Genomic DNA, 14,366 nt, shown 5'->3' with positions numbered 1-14,366 from the left:
GGATTGTGGATGTTAAAGGTAGTTGGGCCCAAAGGATCTTAATGTGCAATGGAAAATGATAAGGGCATGTCTGCATTGGATTTGTGTGGAGATCAGACATGTTCATGCAGCTCATACAGCCTTTACAAATTGCATGTGCAATTGGCTGTGCGCAGATGGTGCTGTGTGCACAACCCAGTTCATGCCACAACAAATCTAAGCCTTTCTCTCACACACACACATTCACTTTAATATTAAAGGAAACGTTGTTCATTGTGTGATATGTCTTACATATCATTACCTTTTTATTTTTTCAGTGCAAAAGTAATTATTACTTGTAAATTCAGTCCACCAAATATAATCTGTATTCACTGTCATTTCCCCCATTTGATAAGAAATTGATTACATCACACACCCCATTTTCATTGTGTGTGTAGTTTTGGGGTGGGATAACATACTGACTACATAATTTACATGATTACTTACATAATTTTTCTGCAGTGGAAAGTGAGACAAGTAACTTAGTTTTTGGCAGAAAGTGAACTGTAGCAGAGCACAAATAATGATGTGCGATGAATACAGGGCGGAACGGGGGGGGCGGGGGAATCCCTTCTTGTGTCCTTGCATGCAAGTCACAATTTCCTAACCTACTGAAAGATGGTGCTACAGGGGTAATTTCTGGCAGGAGAAGCAATACGTGAGCTGCTTTCCTTTTCCTGAGTCTCAGATCTCCAAGGTGACCCAGATTTTTATCTTCTGATACCCTGCTGCTTCCATTGTCCAGGCTTCCTACAGACAAGTCAGCGCTGCCCCAGCTGTTGATCATGCAAGTGAGTGGCATGCAACCTGTGCCCTCGACCCAGTTTCAAAAGTTCTCTGCAAGTGATCAGTTCAAGCCTCTGGCAAGAGCAATTTGTCTCTCTCTTGTCAGCCTACTGGGGAAAGATGGGGAAAGGGAAGGGAATAATAGAGAGGGAGTGGGGACAGACAGACAGAAAGTGGTGGCAGAGAGAGAAAGAAAAAGCAGCAAACCTATCCAATTTGGACTTTAGTCCTGGCCGTCATTTATCTATAGAAGTATTTCTGCACCACCATAACATAAAATATCAAAGCAGTGTACATTATAAAACATCAATAAAAAATTTAAAATGCAGATAACCGTTACAGTGACTGGTTAATCAAAAGCTAAACAGCTGTGAAGGCCTGTCAGTGCCAAAAAGTTTTGAAGAGATGCTTGAAAGTCAAAAGCAGGGATGCCTATCACCAGCATGTGACCCCCCACCCCCACCCCACAGATAGCCCTGGAGGGTATGAGGCTTTCAACTGGAAAAGGGTTGCCCACTTCTGATTTAGGTGTTGATGCACATATCCGCATGATGTGGTAATTAAACAAAAGGAAGCGCAGCCTGTCAAGGAAACAGGAAACAGAAAGAGAGGAACCACCTTTTTCTTTGTTTACAACTTTCCTGAGGCCAAATTTCTTTTATTGACCCTGACATGCTTCTTCCAAAACTATTGTTATCAAACTGATACGGAAGTTGGCAGGAAGTCCAGCTATCTCTTATGCAAATATGTTCAAGTCTGCTACACACCCGTGTAAAGCATCTGCAGCAAAAATGGATGTGGAGGCTCATTGTCTGATCTGATAAATTTTAGAAAAAATATAACTGTCCCTCCACCCCAGCTGCCTTTTCCCATTCCCCAAAATGTTTCTGGGCAGCAGGGCTTCTTTTGGAAAGAAGCTCGAAAAGTGTATTACTGGACTTGATTTGAGGCTGCATTTACGGGATTCACCCCTGGAAACTATTCTGAATGCCAGGACTTTGTTTGGCAAGATGGGAAGTTCTAATAAAGAAGGGAGCTTCTGAAGGCCTGGTTCCCTTGCTACAGAACATTCACAGTCTGGCCCAGTTCAGACACTGCTACAAATAATAGTTTATTGTGATGGGAGGGAACTGCCAGGGGCATCTTACCCATAGAGGCTAGTGGCGCAGGGCGCCTAGTTCTTGAGGGCGCCAGGGAAGAGGCGGAGGCTGGATGTGGTGCCTCCCAGCATCAGCTCACCGCTCTTGCCCGCCTCCGCCATGCTGTGCCAAAGCAGCGCCACGCCCAGAGCCTCTGCCTGCTGTAGCCACCACAGCATGAAGCGGCTAGCTGAGCCTGGAGCTACCGCGTCCACCTCTGCCTCTTCCCCACTGGAGGAGCTTCCCTCCAGCCGTTGCCTGCCTCCTCCAGCCCCACAGAGCTGGGCGCGTCGCCAGCAGCGCCGTCCTCCCTCAAAAAGGTTGGCAACTCTGGGAAGGAGGGGGGCGCCGGAAATGCTTAAGACGGCCCTGGGAACTGCAGTAAGCTTTGGGTGTATATATTTCCTCTCTCCTCCTCTGGAACAACCTCAAGGAGAAATCACTTCTGCTTTTCATGAATTGCAGTTTAGTGTTTAATCTTAACTATGCTTTATTGAAAGAAACCAGATTCACAACCCATGGCTTGAGGATGCCTTGTTTCAAACAAACCACAATTAAGTTAAACTGATTAGTTGGGTTCAGATAAAATAATACACCACAATTAATAAAAAATTAAAGCAAATGTCCATGATTCCCTTGTGGCTGTCCTGGAACAGGAAGCTTGTAAACACAAGGCCCACTGAAGCTTGTGCGTATCACAATGAACCACTAGTTGCTCAGACATCCAAATAATCTCTCCACACACACACACCCTGCCGCTCTCTCATTTCATGCATATTCTCTTTATTTAGAAATTAACCCATGACATACATTTCATAACCTCCACCCCCTATTGAAAGTTGTGCTAGAAACTTGCTAGGATTGCTGTTTTAAACAGCTGGTTTCTAAACACACCACCTTTTTCACTTTACAGAAGCTCTGTGTACATAGAAATGCAGACCTGTACCTGCTAGATTGCTGCCTGTTACTCAGCAGATACAGGTCTGCATTTTACGTACAGCAGATGGGAAGAGTGCATTAATGATTCCCAGCTAAACCTTTAACAGTTGGGTGGAATTCTCACATATACTATAGTGTATGCCCCAAATGGCATCTATTCAAAATGAGGAAAAAATGCATTATGATGATATCAGAACACAGGGTCAGTTTATTAAGGTGTAAGCAGAGAATGCTATATTGCAGTGCTGCTCTTAGCATTCTGCTACCGTGACACATGAGAAACCAGAGTTGATCAGCAAGGAGGCGTAACTGCAAAACCGAGAATTCCGTGTTCATGCAGATAAGAAACTCAAAATCCCAAGAAAAACAAAATTGTATCAGAATGGAAAATCTGGGTAACCATTCTGGAATTATTATGTGCAAAGAAGGCCTTGATACAGTTTGGGATTTATTTTTCTCTTTCTTTTAGACATACCTTAAAGGAAATTACAATTGTTTCCCTTCCATCGAGAGTTAACTCAGCTCTGTTGATGGATTAAGCAAGCTTCCTCAGCAATTGCCACTGAGCAACAGGAAATGTACTCTCCCTGGGTTTATTAACCATTCCCTGCTTAGCTCTACTGGAATGGTGTCTGCAGAATGAATGATTACATTCTTTGTTCCTAACAGAGTATTTGTACTTAGATAGATAGATAGATAGATAGATAGATAGATAGATAGATAGATAGATAGATAGATACAGTTTACAGTTTTAGGCCTGCTATTCCCTGGAAGACTTCACCATGGCTGGCTGTGTAAATATTTTAAAGAGCATATATTATATAACAGAAAAGCTGGAATTTTCCTCCTCTATTTGTGGGCAAAACTGGGTGTCTACTGAGGAAAGAAATCTGTCTCAGATCAACATAAGGGCAGTGTTAAATCCATGAATCAGCATGCAGTATCCTAAGAAGGGCTGCCTTCCTTAGGGAACAACAGAGATACATCGGGTATCAAAGAATCAGCTTGTTATTTTACAATTTTGAAGGCATAAACGCTCCAAACAGTACAGATGACTTTAGACCTAGCAATGTAAATTAATTCTGTGTATGAAACATTATGGTGTCAAGGAAGCATGGAAAAATGGGAACATTCCAGCTGATGAAAGGGTGTCTTCCCTCCTGATTTTGTAGAGTGGAGAAAATAAACTCATGTGAGTGCTCTGCTCTGGAGAAATCCCATCTGCATGAACAGAAGGGTGCTCAAATTGTGTTAAAGAGTAACTAATCTGCATTAAGTGACATTTGCACCTACACCCTTGGATTTAAAGAGCAATCACACTCAAATACAGAGTTCTCTCCCTACCCCACCCTGGGATCTTTTCTCTTATTTTTATTGACTTCCCACCCCTTTTTCCAGGGAGTTGTTGTCTCTCCCGTTCTGCTGCACCCTATCTTCTATCTATTAAATCATAATCACAGTATTATTAAAAGGCAGAGGTCTCATGGGTGGGAGGGATTGCAGGAAGCGTAGCATTTTCACCTACCAAAATCCACACACAACTATTTAAAGGACAGGAGACTGCTTTCCTTTGCAAGAAGGCTCAGCAACAAGGTAGGTTTCTCCTTAAGGAGTGCTTGCTATCCCACTTATAAGTCATGCAACATATTTAATATTTCATAAGTCGTGAGTGGAGAAAGTTATTTAAAAACAGAAAAGAGTGCTTGTTTCTGCAACATAAGTGTTTTTTGTTTTTTTTAAAAGGAAGATACTGGATGAGTAAAACAGATTGATGAATTCTTTCCAGGAAAGGCAAGTTCTTTCCAAGGGTGACAGGAAGAAAGCAAAATTGCTTACTGTATGATGTGCTATCAGAAAAGCAAATTCTCTCCACCCTTCCCTTGTATTTGACTTTTTATGCACTGTGCCAGAAGTGCCTTTATTTGCAGTAGGCTACCTAGTCCAAGCACAACAGTCTATTTACTACCCTAAAAATAGTTCCTTGTTCTCACTGGGGAGGTAAAACTGCAACATTATAAATGCAGGTGCAGCATGACGTGATCGAAGGGTTCCCTATACCCCTCCCAAAAACCCTTCTACACAGAAAAACGACAAGCCAAACAAAAAGATCCAATCTAGCATTCTCCCCAGTCTACTAGTTTGCAATGTTCTTTGTATTGTTTTTCCTATGGGGCAGCATTCGGTCACACTAGCCCAGGGTTCAGCAACCTTTTTCAGCCATGGGCCAGTCCACCGTCCCTCAGACCATGTGGTGGGCCGGACTATATTTTTTTTTTTTGGGGGGGGGGGAATGAACAAATTCCAATGCCCCAGAGATGCATTTTAAATAAAAGGACACATTCTACTTTTAATGTATTTTTAATCTTTGTTGGAAGCCGCCCAGAGTGGCTGGGGAAACCCAGCCAGATGGGCGGGGTACAAATAATAAATTATTATTATTATTATTATTATTATTATTATTATTATTATTACTACTACTACTCATGTAAATATACGCCGATTCCCGGACCATCCACGGGCCGGATTGAGAAGGTGAATGGGTCACATCCGGCCCCCGGTCCTTAGGATGCATACCCCTGCACTAGCCTATCCCCACAGGGGTGCAGTTGGGTAATTTCACACTATGGACTTACAGTGGTGGTGGTTTCTTTCTGCATTACTTTCTGCATTTTCTATTCCACCTTGGTCAAACCCTGCCTGGAATACTGAGTCCAGTTCTGGGCACCACAATTTGAGAAGGATATTGACAAAGGATGTGCAAAGGATGACAAAGGGTCTGGAAACTAGGACTTATGAAGAAGGATTCTTACGAATAACTGGGTATGTTGAGCCTGGATAAGGGATGACAGAAAGTTGATATGATAGCCATCTTCAGCTATCTGAATGGCTGTCACATGGAAGATGGAGGAAGCCTATTTTCTGCTGTTCTACGTGGTAGGACCCAAACGAATGGATTCAAGTAACAAGAATGGAGATTCTGACTAAACATTGGGAAAAAGAATGTCCTGGTGGTTAAGAGCTCTTTTATAGTGGAATGAACCACCTTCGTAGGTGGTAGACTCTCCTTCACTGGAGGTTTTTAAACAGAGGTTGGATGGCCATCTTTTGGGTATTCTTTAGCTGTGATTCCTGCATTGCAGGAGGTTGGACTAGATGACCCTTGAGGTACCTTCTAAATCTACACTTCTATGGCAAGCCAGTCCTGCAGCATTTGGGGACCATTCTGCTCATCCTGCCTGGGTGGGGTCATGGCCTTCTGCCCCAAAGTCCTGCCCTGACAGCACCCCCCCACACTTAGGTCTGTTGAATTATGTCCTTAGAATATGCCACACATACAACCTGGCAGCTACCTAGTTATTCTTAGATTAGAGTATAATATTATACCCACCCTCAGTCCACACAGCTCCCCAAACCAGAACTTTTTTGTCCTTGTGCTAAGCCATGTCAACAATTCACACTGATGCATTTGCTCAGCCTCTGTGCTTTAAAAATGAGTTGAGACTGACAGAAAACCATTTTGAATAATGTGTTTTGTTTCGCTCTGGTAAGCTTAGTTGATTTATCAGTTCCACGAAAGATGTTCTGCGAGAAGATGTGCCCATCAGAGCACTTTAGTACAGAGTCATGTTCTCATTGGAATCCTCATCACTTAGCATGAAACTGTTTGTTCCTGAATCAGCAGGAAGAGCAGTGTGTTGACACAACTGCTGATAGGAAACTCCACTAATGATTCTGAGAACCAGACAGCACACTAAATCATCTGGCACAGTTCCTTTGGCTGGAGCTGTACAATGAAACTAGGAGTTATTTAGCACCATCATTGGAATGTACATCCCATTCATTTCAGGAGGTGAAATCCAATGTAGCATGACAGTATTTCTGCTCATAGAATAGGGCTTTTCCTTCCCTTACACCCCTGTGTGTCCCTTCATAATTTGCTCCAGAGGTTTGGGGGACCCTCCAGGTTTGGGTGGGCATGGGGAGGAGGTGTGGGGGGGGGAGAAACCAGAAATTCTGTTGGGTAAGCAGATTCCTGTTGTGCAAGCAAGCAGTCTAAATTCAGCTCTCCGTACTTTGCAGCAATTTGCAATTTTAAAAAATTCTCATGAAAATTCAGCAGCATATTTCTGTAATTTTCTCCTAATAAATACATTTTATTTACATTTTATTGACCAATGTACACATTTTTGCAAGCAATTTCCCCTATCATAATGCATTTTTTGTATGTTATTTTCACCAATGCCTTCATTTTTACACACAATTTCTCCTAATAGATGCAATTTTGCAAACACTGGATAGAGAACTACATTGCAATATTCAGATAAGTGCAATTTTTAGGAGGACAGCTATGTTTTGGTTCACATTTTGTTTCAAAAAGTGCAGATTTGATACATTCAGCTTTAAATATGAACTGAATGAAATTTATCCTCCATCCTTACTCCTAAGTAGAACAATCCTGTCCATGGTTACTTGGAAGTAAATTCCACAATGTTCAATGGAATTTACTCCCATATAAGTGTGCACAGAATTGAAGCATTGAGCCAATACATACATAGAGATAGATCTAAAGTAATCATGCAATCCTGTACATATCTCTTCACACATAAGTCACATTGAGTTCCATGGGGCTTACATGGGAGTAAGTCCTATATAACATAGTGGAATTTCCTTCTGATTTAATATGCCTAGGATTGCATTGTAAGTTCCTTTTGGAATTAATGGAATCTAAGCCATGATTAACATTTCAGGCTGATTTCTTTGGGATGCAGTCACAATTAGATTAGATCAAACCCACTGTGTTTACTGCACTAATGAAAGTAAGTCTAGTACACAGATGGGAATGTTGGGTCCTGGGCATTAGTGGTTTCATTGATCCTACAAAATGAAAAACGTGCCATTTTACTGAACCAACTAATTTTTAAAATACTTGCAACCAAATGTGTAACAGGCTCTTTAGAATGCTTCATTGTTAGGCTCAAAATCTAGGTGCTGAAGCTGAATTACATTGTGGATATTTGTGAGGATTTTTTTTGAATTTGTGTCAAAGCCATATTGCACAATCTTAAAACTTGAGAAGGTTGTGTTCATTCCCCCCCCCCATATGTGATAGAGCTTTTCTGAGTGAAAATTTCTGACTTCTAGTCTACTTTGCTAGATATTTTCAACGAGGGTCCCCCCTGCAAACAACAACAACCCAGAGAGACAGAGACTGTGAGAGACAGAGAGAAGAGAGCACTGAACACATCTTAAGGGATCCAAGATTTAGAACTATACATGTGGGTTTTTAAATTAAAGCTGATGTTTTCACCATACCGAACAACCTTCTTGAGTTTGCAATAGAGACAATATTTCACATTTGCAACACACATTTGAATTTCTAAACTCCCTCCTTATGACTCAAAGCATACTACGTTGGCTGTACTCACCGTGCTTGGGATTCTCCCTTCCTTTGAACTGTGGTGAATTCAGATTCCTTGAATCAAATTCTTCAGGACTGAATGAAACAGGCAAAAGCCACACATAAATTGTCTTATGTTCAGAACAGAGCAGTCCACTTGTTTAGTGTGTCTAGCTTTCTGTAAGAGTTTCAAAGACAGGCAGGGAATGGGGAGGGCTCAGGATATGACATCATGCACCCTGGGTGTGTGTGGGGGGGTTGTTGTTTGTTTTTAAAGGAAACTAGCAGAGATAACGAAAGGTTAGTGTTTGAGAATCAGGGAGTGGATCTTATCATAAGCATTCTCCACATTGTTCCATCTGCCATAAAAATAGAGAGGTCATTCAACATTTGTTGGAGGCAATAATTTGGAAGTATCAGGGAAGTCCATAAGTGCACGTGATTGCCCCAAAGAGTTGTGCTTTTGTTGCTGAAATCTTTGGACCGTGTGTTGACTTCCTCTTTCCCAGAAAGCCGGATAATTATGATTATAGGAGAAAGTCTCCCTCTCCCTCTCTGCCTTTCCCATCCTTAGGTCCCCAGATGTTCTTGAACTACAGTTTCCATAATCCCTGACCACTGGCCACGATGGGAGTTGTAGTTCAACAACATCTATGAACCCAAGGTTAAGAAAAGCTGCTCTGGAGCAGGCACGTCCAACAGCTAGATCATGATCTACCGGTAGATCACTGGATGTCAGTGGTAGATCACTGGCTCCCCCCAAAGAAGCCCAAGGAATTTGGCTCCCCTAGACATTTTAGCCCTGCAGCCCATAAAAAGAAGCTCAACAACTTTGAACTGAACCCCAAAAAACTGCCAGTTTTTAACTCTGTGAGTAGACCGCCGTCTCTTGGGAGTTGGCCACCCCTGCTCTAGAGGAACAAATTCACTCTAATAAAAACCCCCGAAAATAGACTTTTTGCATTTTGGGAAGTGTCGGTGCCATGGACTGAAAAGTGTGAGATAAATATTACTGGGAAGACGTGTGAACACCTTGCAAGCGAATCAGAATGGATGCAGGTAAATGTCCATTGTCATATAACCGCATTGTAAACAACTCAAAACACATGCCCAATAAAGACAGACCATATTCTAACCACCATGTAAGCTTTGTGCAAGCAAATCAGGATGAATGTTCCATAAACAGGTTATCTGGTGGAGCTCTGAGTTCTGCTTCCTCTCCCTCCGGTTACCTCAGCAATGACTGTTGTTTTCTTGCCATGGCCAAAGTACACTGCATCTCCTACAGCTGGGGACGTTGACTTAAATTGCATGAGTATGACTCACCTCACCACCCATTGGGCATGCTGAATCAGCCATTTATTGTGCAGAAAAGTTCCAAAGCACTGAATATAGACCAGAATAACCATGGAAAATGACAAATCCCACACACAGACAGCAAACATTAGTTAGCTCTGCAGCTCATGTCTGCTGGAGAGGCCACATCACTGAGAAGGGAAGCTATTTTGCACATTGCGGGTCTGCTCCCGTAGGAAGAGGACTCTTATCACGATAATGAATAGGTAATCATCATTTTAGTGGCCCCCAAACAGTGAAAAGTAAAATTTCATGTGTGGGACGAGACTGCTGAAGTTGTGGAGAGTAGGATTTTTAACCACATGGGGTTAAAAATGGAGAACCATACGTAGGAGTAGGATTTTTATAGCAGATCTTTTCCCCTAACTCTTTTTACTGGTTTTTAGAAGCCTGGGAATGATAGATAGATAGATAGATAGATAGATAGATAGATAGATAGATAGATAGATGATAGATAGATAGATAGATTTTATATACTGCCCTATACCCACAGGTCTCAGGGCAGTTTACAGAATTCTCATCACCTACCTGCATAGTATATTTAAGCAGGAACTGCACGTACACGAAGGAAAAGTTACGGTATTTATTCTTTAACTTTAAAAGAGAGTGTTTTGCGTGGTTTTTATAGGAGGGAAAAAGAGAACTAATTAAAGAGTCAAACAACAAGAAAGAAGATTCCACCTAAACATTAGGAAGAACTTCCTGACAGTAAGAGCTGTTCGACAGTGGAATTTGCTGCCAATGAGTGTGGTGGAGTCTCCTTCTTTGGAGGTCTTTAAGCGGTCTCTTCCAACTCTATGATTCTATGATTCTAACCCAGGGCTGTCTTCTGCATACTGTGCAAATGGGAACTAAAGTCTAATTCCCACAATTTGACCAGTAATATTTTAAACATTAGGGCAGGAATCACCAGTGTGGTGCCCTCCCAGATGTTGATGGACTCTGACTCCCATCAGCTCCAGCCAGCATGGCCAATGGTCAGGGGTGCTGGGAGTTGGAGTTCAATGAGATCTAAAAGGCCACAGATTTCCTATCCCTGTTCTCCAGTTGATTCAAGTCCTCACCTCCAGGATTCATTTAAGTAGCTTGCTATGCTGACATTCACCTCATGCAATTCTGCTACCCCAAATCCATCACTTCTTCCCAGCAACCACTCACTCCAGTTTCTGATGCTGATTCAGCAGACTCTAACATTGTGGCCTCAAGCTTCCTGAAAGCCATTTAAAACACACTGTGAACTGTGGAGAATTAAGCACAATGAGAGGGGGATTATTTTTATTTTTTTTAGGTTTAGTTTATGCTTATCGGAGTTTGTTTGTATGCTGGCAAATTATTTTTACCTCCTACTGCACAGTAATACCCAGAATTTTATAACGTGACAGAAATCTCTGTTGCCTGGGAGCGTTAACTGTGATCAAAATAACTTGCATCTGAGTAGCATGATAAGTTCTCCAAAGAACTTTGAAGCTGAATACTGCTAATATATGTACCTGACTACCTACATAAAAGGATGGGCACTTTTGAATGCTCTTACTGAAGCACAGATCCATCACCTTGGACACTGGATAACCCCAATTCAAATTTTGCCCACCGTCATGTTCATCTGAAGTAGCAGGTGTAGCATAATGTTTAATGTTTTATGTGGTATAGATAGATAAATAGATGATAGATGATAGATAGACGATAGATAGATAGATAGATAGATAGATAGATAGATAGATAGATAGATGATAGATAGATTTTTTACAATTGTGACATACAAGCAGATATAACACTGTGATGGGCAATGTCAAGGCAAGGAAAGCATCTCAGCATGTCTTGAATTGGCGTTCAGAACCACCAAATAGCATTGACCTCCCACTTCATACAGATCAGCTTACCAGCATCTGCTGGGTAAGGGTGCTGTGATTAAAGATTCCTCCCACTGTGGTGATTTGTTTCTTCTGTCATTGGATTTTGGAACAGCTAGAAATAGCATAAATCTTTTAGTTGGGGCGGGGGGGGGGAGAGCAAGAGTCAGGAAGTTCCTTTGCAGCACACCCCATCCCATCAAGCTCTCTTCTGTTCCGCCAGTCTATCTGCCTGCAGCAAACTTCCTCTCTGAGTCAAGGTCTGACCTCTTTAGGACTCCCTAGCACAGGGCTCAGTGGAGCAAAGAGCTGTTTCTGTGTTTTCTTCTCCAAAATAATTGCCCAGCACAGGCTCGTTTCCTTCATGGAACATAGACATGAGTGGATTAGGAAGGAAATAAACTGGACAAAAGATCCTTCCTCATTATTAGAGCCTTCTAGGCAACATTTCAAGGAACTTGTTGCAAAGAAAAGTGGACATTTTTCTGAAAAAGGGTGACAGAAGCATTCCTGCTTCATGATGGGGAACTAGGGACTAGAAAGTGATTATTGGAATTAGCCACTCGTAATTGTTATATTACACAGGGTTCAGTGGGAAGCAGGGCAATAAATGGGAGTGGGGTATGAGTGCTGGATTACCAAATAGGCAGAGTAGACACCGGCCTATGGGCCCCATGCCTTCTAGGGGCCCTGTGACAACAGTTCAAAATATTATTGATTTGATCTTGAAAGAAAATTGCAATAAATCTTTCTGAGTTCAGTGTTATTGCACTGGAGTGTGCACACGAGAAACATCCAGATAAGAAGCTTTCTGTGAGTGTGTCACACGTTCCCACTGACTCCAGATCCTAGTAGAATATTCATGAGTAGCTGAGTAAAAGCTTTGAGATAACTTGCAAGGGGGAGGCCAAGATTTTGACTGCCTAGGGGCCTCCACAGGGTTTAACCCAGCACTGTGGGGTATGCTTGTTCACTTGAGTACACCCTGATGTACATGTGCACGGCCCCTTTTCCTGGTTACCACACATTTAACCTGTGCATGAGTGTGGTGGGGGTGGTTGTGTTGGCAGGGTGGCTGGCTGATCCAAAGCAGGCCTGCGGCCACCTCACTCATGCCTTTTCAGTGTATAGAGGCACATCTGATTCAAAATGTATGTATCATTGTTGTTTGTTGTTTAGTCGTCTTAGCCATGTTCGACTCTCTGTGACCCCATGAACTAGAGCATGCCTTGGAAACTCTCACTTTCTTCTCAAAGCTTCTCCTTTTTTATGTCCATGGAGTTTTCTTGGCAAAATACTGGAGTGGTTTGCCAGTTCCTTCTCCAGTTATATATCATTAGCCACTGTGTATTTCAGATATACAAATATTTAGACCAGGGGTGTGAAATCAGAGGCCTGTGGGCCACATGTTTGGCACTCAGGACTTTCTCTAGGTGGCGCACCCTCCTGAACCTTACACCCTCCTGGAGTGTTTTTGCCAGGAATAGAATAATATTCTTCTTTTCTGAGTAACACAGGAATGTTCTGAACTTCATTTAATAGGTCTGTACACACTTCTGAGGTGTTATAAGCCTAAATAGAAATTAGGGATCTAATCCCAGAGTTTAATGGGTTGCCATCCATCTAGAATTACCTGGACATATGTGGATTACTGCGGCCACAAGCAGTCCAGGCAGAAATTGGCTAGATGTCTGGGAAAATCCAAATGTATGGCAGCCCATGTAGGCAGTGTTGTTTTTGCCAATTTTAGATCCTCCATCCCAGCCCCCCTATGGTTAACGACAGGATACTACTACCAGGTAGTGTGACAACTGGACATGCTGTGTGTTGCTGGATGAGTTGAAAGCAGGGAGCTTGCAGGCCCTCTGCTGGAAGTTGAAAATACAGGTTTCAGATGTTTCATAAACTAGAGAAAGCATCATCAAAGCTGTAGCACAACTGCTATAATTTTTGTTCTTGATAGCATTAGCTGCTCATTGTCACTCATTGTTGTTCCTGGTTTGTTGTGATTATCATATGCACAGTGATTCTCAAGCTTTTAAAAATCAGGCCCCTCTTGCAAACTTACTCCATCTTCTGGGCCCCACAAACTGGCCCCAAATATTTCTTCTCTATGTGAGCCTATGAATTGGATGTCCTTGAACATAATAGTGTGCATGAAGCCTGCTAAAGCATGCAAGAATCCTGAGATTAAGTCACTGGTTTTAGAAGATGAAAGAACTGAACATCTGTATCTTCTAGCACAGAAAAACGTAATTTCAATAAAACAGCTGCTTTCCATGAACTCTCCCCCACTCCCCTAATCAGCTGGGATAATAGGACAGTGAGGAAAGAGCACAAACCCTACCCTCAAATTCAGTGTTAATCAATGAGGTCATCTGAGTTACTATGAGGCTTCAAATACAAAACCATTAAGAGAAGGTCTCCTTACATGATCAGTGAGCTTCTAGTAATGGTGCTATTGAAGGTGCTTCTTGTAGAAACCTTTGTCTACAGGACCAGGAGTGGGAGCTAACTCAGGGGTGAGGAGCCTGGAACCCTCCAGGTGTTGTTGGAATCCAACTTCCATCAACTCCATCCTGTATGGCCAGTGGTCAGGGATGATGGGAATTGTAGTTCAGAACATTGGGATGGCTTGGGTTCTCCACCCCGATCTAAATGATCTAAATGTGAATGAGCCTGATGGGGTGCACCTTTTCTGCTAAGTGGTCCTCACTAGTCTAGAATAATGTTTGAAGGCAGCGCAGAGATTCATAAGCACTGGGTCAATATTGCTCCCAGTGTGGTCATAAAATGCTTGTTGTAGGTATACTGCCAGGAGCAATTGTTTGGAACAAGATTTATAGCAGGTTAAGGTGAGAATGTGATTCCTAACATCAA

General features: G+C 42.3%; 1 protein-coding gene across 1 annotated transcript in view; it reads right to left on the bottom strand.

Annotated features, from left to right (window-relative positions):
- Positions 1 to 8,467, bottom strand: part of RALB (RAS like proto-oncogene B) — a 29,843-nt gene extending 21,376 nt beyond the window's left edge. Inside the window, exon 1 of the mRNA XM_053403143.1 lies at positions 8,309 to 8,467. The gene's annotated coding sequence lies outside the window, so the exon portion shown is untranslated. The remainder of the gene's footprint in view (positions 1 to 8,308) is intronic.
- Positions 8,468 to 14,366: the final 5,899 nt, after the last annotated feature.

This window comes from Podarcis raffonei, chromosome 1 (assembly GCF_027172205.1).
Source record: "Podarcis raffonei isolate rPodRaf1 chromosome 1, rPodRaf1.pri, whole genome shotgun sequence".
NCBI lineage: Eukaryota > Metazoa > Chordata > Lepidosauria > Squamata > Lacertidae > Podarcis > Podarcis raffonei.
This window is presented reverse-complemented; position numbering and strand designations above follow the sequence as displayed.